Here is an 8,949-nt window from a genome sequence, read left to right on the forward strand (position 1 = left end):
GAAAGGGAGTAGAATGCTCCATCATATGCTAACCACGAGAACTGACTTGACAGGACAGATTCAAGGGGAAGAACATCAGTAAAACTTCCGGTGACAATCGCCTACTCCTATCTGCATTTTCCATTTTTGCCTTTGTCATATTCTTCATAATAATGAAAAGAAAACATGTTGTGTATAATACTGGATGTTAGCTCATACATTTGGTTTTTAAATTTGGGGAAGGAAACTTCTTTCTACTTGACTGAGCTGTTTCGTCTTTGGGATGTATCTATTCTTTCTGAACTTTTGGGTAGTGTCCTTGTATTCGTCTGTTTTCACGCTGCGGATAAAGACATACCCAAGACTGGGTAATTTAGACAGAAAAAGAGGTTTAATGGGCTCACAGTTGCACATGGCTGCGAAAGCCTTGCAATCATGGCAGAGGTCAAAAGACATGTCTTACATAGTGGCAGATAAGAGAGAATAAGAGCCAAGTGAAAGGGAAAAGCCCCTATGAAATCATCAGCTCTCGTGAGACTTATTCACTACCATGAGAACAGTATGGGGGAAACCACTCCCATGATTCAATCATCTCCCACCGGGTCCCTCTCACAATACATGGGAATTATGGGAGCTACAAATCAAGATGACATGTGGGTGGGGACACTGCCAAACCATATGAGTCCTAGAAAATTCTTTAGGACTGGCCCTTTTTATAGTGTAACCCTCTTGGTCACGGATGAGTAGTCAGATTGGCGTTTTCTAATTTCATATTATGATGGGGAGAAGGAAATGCAAGTTTTCTGCACTTAAGTGATTCCACATATTGTTTGGACCCTCCCGTGTATAGTGGAGAAAATGACTTTATTCATCCTGTGATTATCCAATAGGAGGTCTTATCAGACACTCCTGTCTGAGGCCCTCTGGAAGGTCCTACCAAAACTGACCTAAACCTCAAAACACTCAAATGAACAACCAAAGTCCTCTGTGGAGAAACGAGGTAGAGTCTTGAATGGGAATATGTTACTAATGGTTCACTAGTGATTTGAGTGTCTTTTCAGTTGGTGTCAAAACAGGCCCTATTTCTCAGTACCTGGTTTTAAGAGAAGACAATTTTCAGAAGCTTCTCAAAGACAACTTTGAGAAGACCCTTTTTCCATCTTTCATAAAGTCTTAAGACTTTTTAAATTTAATATCCTTTATAAACTAAGGTCAACGAAACATTAATCAGTGAATATATTTTTGGTTCTGAGAGTTAGAACACTCCTTTTTTTTTCTATTCTTTTGTTCAGTATGGTGAGATTATCTAGATTACTGTATATAGTAGGAGTTTGTTCATGTTCCTTGCTCTGAGCTGCTCCATGGTGTGATAACACCACATATTACTTAGTAACCTATTGCTGAAGAAACTTTTGGTTGTCTGGCTATTAGGAATAACACTGTGGAGATCATTCTTGTATGTGTTTCTTTGTTTACACATGTATTCCTTTCTATTGCATACATACCTAGGAGTACAGCAATAGCTGGATTCTAGAATGTCTGTATCTTCAATTTTGGCATATAATGTGTTGGACTGATTTCCAAAGATATTGTACTAAATCCCACTTTTACCAGAAACCATGTCAGGACTCTGGTTGCTCCATATACTTGATAACACTTGGTGTCCGTTTTATAAACATTATAGTCATTCTGGTGTGTGCGTGTGTGTGTGTGTGTGTGTGTGTATGTGTGTGTGCATGTGTAAATTCCTCCTTTTTAAAAAAAAAAGTTTTAGAGTTTTGTTTTTAAATATATCTGGACATACCAAGTGGTTTTCAAGCTTTTCAATTGAATCTTGACACTGAAATTGTCTTTTTAAACTTACTTTTGCATAAATATCCTGGCTTACTTGCACTCTGCTCTGCAATTAAATTTCCCTAATTTCTGTCAACTTTTTGAATCTACAACAGTGAGAGCATATAATATGCTATATGAGTAACTGCACAAGTTATTGATAGAAAAATTCCTACTGGTGAGCTCTATGAGTTTTATCTGTGACTGTGCAAGTAACCTAAGTATCTTGTGGAATTAGAGGCAATAGTTTGGTTTATAAAGAGTAGGGGAGAGAGAGAGAGAGAGAGGGAGAAAGACAGGTAGAGACCAAGACCAAGAGAGGAAGAAGGAGAGAGACAGAGAAGGGGAGGAGGAGGGAAGAAAGAAAGGAAGGAAGAAAGAAAACAATAGCATAAGTTTCCAAGAATAGGCATCTTAAAGCCAGAAATCAAGTTCTTCCTCTGCTCAGAAGCACAGAGATTGTCCAGGAGGGGAAGCTCTAAGTAATGCTAATAATAGAAAGCTATGGGCTTGACAGTGGGATAAGATCAGGTATCTTCCCAGTGACCCAAGTTCAGTTCTTGTACAGTTTCACTGTGTGGAGAGAATATAGCACTATTGTGAAACTTCTTTTAAAGAAAAGACAATTTGAGAATTGGCCTCATCTGTTTTTTGGTAGGGAGTTCAGATATGAATGAAGGAAAGAAGAAAACATCTCCTTCCTTATTCCCCATCTGTTTATCTTACTGCTTTCTTTCTTTCTCCTTACAGACACTCAGCTGGAAGTTCACAGGCCCAGTTTCTTCTAGATTGCTCCTCAATGCTATGAGTAATTTTAGGCAAAATATGCAAATTTCTCTTTTTGCATAAGGTTTTTCTTTCTCCTGCTAAAACAAAAAATGTTTCTGCTCCAAACTATTCAAATACTTTGTAGGGATTTTTGTCAGGACAAATGGGGCTGTTAACAGTCACAAGTAAATATACTTTTTTCAAGAATGTATTATTACAGTATGTCTACTTGGCATTACGTTGATTTTTTTCAGGTCACTAGCTTACTAATTTCTACTAGACAGTAGAATTGCTGCATCTTGTTATTTTTGGAGTTAAAATAATGTAATATTCTCAGAGAGCTAGACATCAATTCGGTGAACTGGAACTGGAGAATAATTTATTCTTTGCAACCATAGATGTTAATTATTTACCACATGACAGAGCTGGGCAATAAGAAATCGCAGAACTTTAGTTTGGATAGAGACTTTGCTGTTTATGGTCTGTTTCAGTTCCTTCATTTTATAGATAAGTAGTTTAAAACAAGTAAGTATCTTTTCTTATGTCACACAGTTATTATTGATGGGGTTATACTTACAAGCTAGATCAAGTGTTCCCACGGGGTACATTTTGTACTACATAGCTGTCTTTGTGAAGAGAAAAATAATAGGATTTATAGGTACTGGAAGTTAGCCAGAAATCTCACATTAGACTAGGAGGAGGTATTATGATGTTCAGGGTTACTTTGGCTTAATATAGTTAAACAGGTCTATATTACTCTCCCAGAGTCTCCAAAATAACGATAATGGTGATGGCAATGATGATGATGATGATGACAGTTCTCATTTTTTGAAGGCTTACTTTGCAATAGACATTATACCTAAAGGTTTACACACATTTTCTCATTTATTTCCTAAAATGATGCCATGAGGTTGGATCTATTATTTCTTCCAATCTACAGAAGAAGAAAATGAAGCTTAGAGATATTTGGTAAATTGTTCCAACTTCACTCTGTAAGTAAATGCCAGAACTGACCAATATGATGCCACCCTATGCCTTGTCACAGTATTATTCTGCTAAACATTTGAGAGACTGCCACATTTTCTTACACTCATTATCTACTACCAACTTTTTGTGATTTGTGGGGAAACGAATAATATTTCTAGAAGAAATATTTGCTATCTGTAAGCAAATTTTACAATTTTTATACTAGGAATAAGACCTTGGACATAATGTAACTATATGTTTAGGTGGTGCTAAGCAACAAGACTTTCTGCACTGAGTTTCAGAATGAAGAATGGGAAGTAAGCTCTTCCTAAATAAAGCAGGAAACGTGGATACCAGCTTACCACTTGTAACCAGAGGTGAGTTTCTTAATCTTTTTCAGATCAGTTGTATGAAACTTGCGATAGCAATAATAGTTTTTATAGAGTATTCTCACGAGGGTTAAATGTTAAGATGTATGTGAAGCACATAGCACAGTACTAGAAAGATCATCAAATCTTAGCTGAACTCAGTGAATTCCTGCAAAACTAGAACTCATTTTGAGAGACTGGACTTTAGCAACATGTTTAGAGGAAAGGGGAAATTACTAGATAAGATTTAAACCCAGATACTTTGGGTTTCCTTGTAACTCTTAAATGAAAGCAAAAGAAGAAGGATTACAAAATATGAGTGTCAGTAATGAATAAAATGAAATTTAGGTTGAACCATAAGTAGGTAAACATGATCTCAACATTACTGAGTTAGCGAGATGGCAACTGGAACTGGAATATGGCAGGGTAAGCCTATCTGTTGTATTAAGGAAACAGATCTGAAAGAGTGCACAAGGAGATAGAAAGCATATGCACAAATGAAAGCCACAAATCTAAAGGACAAAGTGGGCCAATAAAAAAAGGATAAAGGATAAAAGAAATGTGAAATTATTATTTATCTGTAGTATCTATAAAAGTCTAGCTTAGGCCAAGCGCGGTGGCTCACGCTTGTAATCCCAGCACTTTGAAAGGCCACGGTGGGTGGATCATGAGGCCAGGAGTTTGAGACCAGCCTGACCAACATAGTGAACCTCCATCTCTACTAAAAATACAAAAAATCAGCGAGGTTTGGTGGTGGGCACCTATATCCCAGCTACTCTGGAGGGTGAGGCAGGAGAATTGCTTGAACCCGGGGGACAGAGGCTGCAGTTGAGTTGAGACTGCACCATTGCACTCCAGCCTGGGCAACAGTGTGAGAGTCCATATCAAAAAAAAAAAAAAAAAAAAAAAAGTCTAGCTTGGATAAATCAGTACACTCATTTCAATTCAACTTAAATGCAATGATCTCACTTATAGTCAAGATCTGGTGCTTGATGGTGGAATTAAAAGAAACATAAGAAAAAATAAGCCCTGACTTTAAACAATTTATTATCTGGTGAATGTCAGTAGAGCGAGTAACATGTGGCACAGAGTGAAAGCTTTATGTGATGGGGGTGGTAAATTTTGTCTATTTTCTACTGAAAGAACAAAGCATATGAAAAAATCTGATAAACATTGTCCATTTTGAGTGTCTGAAGATAGATGAGGTGAAAAGTATGACTCTGTGTTGATTTTTAATCTAAAAAAAGAACTGATTTGTAAAATAATTTTGGCATCTCAGTATGCCTGTTGACCAAAGAGAGAAATGCTTGGATTAGTATTAGTCTTTCCAACCTGAGACTGTGGAAAGTTCAGAGAAAGTACGAAAGATATATCAGGACTACAGATCAATATAAAAAATCTATTAAAATATTTGTGAGACTTCAAATGAAGTTCTGCTTTCCGACTAAAAATGATCAATATTGTAAATAAGAATATGAAAGGTGTTCTAAAGAAGCAAACAGAAAAACAGGGATAATTCTTGGTCAGGCAGTAGATGAGACATGCTTAAATTTACCTTTTCATTTGACGAAGGCTACTCTGCAGTCTATACTCACCAGTAGGGCACCTCCTATTGTTCACAGCTGGCATCTTTTCTGATTCTCTATTGCCTGTGCTGTACCAGTTAATGTTTGGAACATCAGCACTGTATTCAACAGATATCTATGTGTTATTTTGTATGTGATTGGATCAGTAATGGGCTCTAAGGGGACAGTACTATTCCTATCTTCATGGTGCTCACTTTCTAGTTGAAGGAGGTAGAAAAAGTAATAATTGCAGGTAGTGGTAAGTGAAACAAAACTAGGAACACAAGATTGGCGTAGAGTGACATGAATGGGGGAGGAAGAAGGATTCATGAGATCAGTTGTGAAAGGAGGCTTCTAAGGAACCAACACTAGAGTTGAGAAGGGAATAAGAAAGAGCTATCTACCTGGAGATTGGTAGAAGGATGAAAATAAATGAACAAGATTTGAAGAAGAGTTTATGAAGGTGAAGGCTTCCAATTAACTGAGGTTTCTACATCATGGGGAGGGTAATAAAAATGCTTTTTAAAATTAAAGATGCTCTTTAAAAATAAAAAATGCTCTTTAAAAATGCTCTTATGTTAAACAAGATATCTGTATCTATGTCTACATGACGGTGGAGAGGAGACAGAATAGCTGATACAGCAGATGACAGTGAATAATCCAGTGTCTACAGCTTCTACAATGATCATCAACCAGGTTTTCTGCTCAATTGCAGCAAGTCGATCACTGAGATGATGAGTTTTGCGAAAGAGATGGACTGTTCATGAGGCAGCCAGTAAGGAGGTGGAACAGGTCTCAACTCCACCTCCCTGAAGATAAGGCTTAGGGATATTAATAGAAATAGGGTCGTCTAAGATGTGGGGAAAGATGATTGCCAGTTGGGGGGAAAATGAGACAATCAGTGATCTAGGCAAACACAGTTGGGGTTTATGGCATTTCATAGGACATATTTCTAGAAAATGATGGTATTACGATCTGAGGGTGGAATTTTTGGTCCTTTGATATCAAAATGCCATCTCTCCAGCCTTTACACAGGCACAGCTGAAGAGTCAACCAGTTTGAACTGGTCAGGAGCTGTTCCACATTTCTGAAAAATAACTGAAGTGACCATTACCATTATAAATGTTCAATTTATAATGTAGCTAATGAAGGTTAAGTTTCACTGTTCAGTGGTGCAGCCTTCACCTACTGTGGCCTTCAGCCTCACAAAAAAAAAAAAAAAAAAAAAAAAAAAAAAAGCAGGTAACCAAAAGCAAGCAGGCAGGCTAAATTTGGCAGACCCAGTCAGATGAACCCGTGTTTCACAGTGCTGGTTTATTTATAGTCTTCTTTATCCAGGAGAAGATTATTTGAACTAGAAAGAACAAAGCAAAAATGGTCTGAAACCACAAGGGGTTTAGAAGAATGAAACAGATGATCTGGATACTTTTAGAATGAGTAATAATTATTAATCCCAATGAATGACATTCTTCAGTGTCAAAGCATTTTCTTTTGTGATTAAAGAGCTGCTGTGAACAAATTTGGAGGAGAATGTGATGGGTACCAGACACCAGAAATGTACAAATGGCTATGTTTTCAAAAGACAGGTCAAGATGGTAAGGGGAGTAGGCCTAGGAAAGTGGTTATCATATATAAATTCCAGAAATCATACTGAGGTGACGTTGATATCCATCTGCAGCATAATTCTGTGCTTCAATATTTAACCAATTATTTCTGAGCTCTTAGTGAGCTCAACAATAATGAATGGCAACCTTCTTCCTCCCCCATTCTTAGTGAGCCAGCGTAGGTTCAATAAGAATTTCTCATGCCAAACTAACCTCTTTTTTGATATAATTTCCAGACTTTAAAATCGAGTAGGCAAAACAATTCTGGATTTGAGGAAGGCATATGAAGAAAATATGTGGCTTAATAACTTGCTTTTTAAAGTGAACATTTTGAAATGGAATCTAAATCTAAAAAAAGGTTGATCGCATAGAAGTAGAGAGAATACTGGTTAAAGACACTGGGAGAAGATTCGAGATTGGGGAGGATGAAGAGAGGTTTGTCAACAGGTACAAAGTTACAAAAAAATAGAAGTAAGTTCTGGTGTCCTTTTGCACAATAGGGTGAAGATAGCTTACCGTAAGATATTCTATATTACAAAATAGCTTAAAGAAAGGTTTTTTTGGATGTTCTCACTATAAAGAAATGAAAATTGCATGAGGTAATGGATATGCTAGCTACCCTAATTTGATTATTATACAACATATACGTGTATCAGAACATCAAACTGTATCCCCTAAATATGTACAATTACAATGTGTCAATTAAAAAATAGAAAACAAAATAATTATGTGGTCTACAAAGAGAACATAATTGATTAAATATTGATTGGGATTGATAGAATATTGCCAAAATACTCCTGACTTTGCTAACCATATGATACAAAATGTTCACATTTAAATATGCAAGTTGATCTTAGTTGCATTTATATAATAATTAATGTGATGCATAATAAACCATACATATTTTTCTAATTTTATCATTTCTGTTCATGACAAGTGAAGTTGTTAAGAAGATATTTTAAAATTTGGCACATAAATTAAAATATATTTGCCATTGTATTAACATTATTATTTTAAATGACAAAACTGCATTCTATATGTATTCCAGTATACCAAAATTTCATAAGCTAATTTACCAATATCCATTTTTGGACATTTAGATTATTTGTATTTTTTACACTTTTTTGAAGTTTTCTAGTTATGTCCTTACATTAAATTCCTAAAAGTAAAATTTCTGAGATAAAAGGATTTGCCAAATTACCTTCCAAAAGTGTGATACTGATGGGATGCAGTGGCTCATGCTTGTAACCTCAGTGCTTTGGGAGGCTGAGGTGTGAGGATAGCCTTGAGGCCTGGAGTTAAAGACCAGGCATGGGTAGCATAGTGAGACTCTGTCTCTACAAGAAAAATGTTAAAAATTAGCTGGACATGGTGGTGTTTACCTCTAGTTCCAGCATCTTGGGAAGCTGAGACAGGATATCTGCTTGATCCCAGGAGTTCATGGTTGCAATGAGCTGTGACCACACCACTACACTCCAGCCTGGGCAACAGAGTGAGACCCAGACTGTAAAAGCAAAAACTAAAAATCAAAAATAAGATACCAATGTATTCTCCCACCAATTAATTTGAAAGTGGCCATATCCCTTCTAACTATCAAGTAGTGTCACTCATTTACATCTTTGCCAAATGCAGGTAAGAAAAAATTAAATAGTTGTTTTTATTTAAATGTGTATATCTTTATTGTTAGTGAGGTTGAATATTTTTCATATGCTTACTGATCACGTATAGTATTTTTATTTGGTTATCAACTCATTTGATTATCCATTTTTAATATTTTAAAATACGTTTATTTTGTATGAGAGTTATTAGAGCTATGAAAGAACACTTATGTTATAGAAGTGCCTCCTGAAAAAATTATGCATTAAA

The sequence above is a fragment of the Sapajus apella genome, unplaced genomic scaffold, assembly GCF_009761245.1.
Source record: "Sapajus apella isolate SASKATOON/1434 unplaced genomic scaffold, GSC_monkey_1.0 scaffold39, whole genome shotgun sequence".
Lineage (NCBI taxonomy): Eukaryota > Metazoa > Chordata > Mammalia > Primates > Cebidae > Sapajus > Sapajus apella.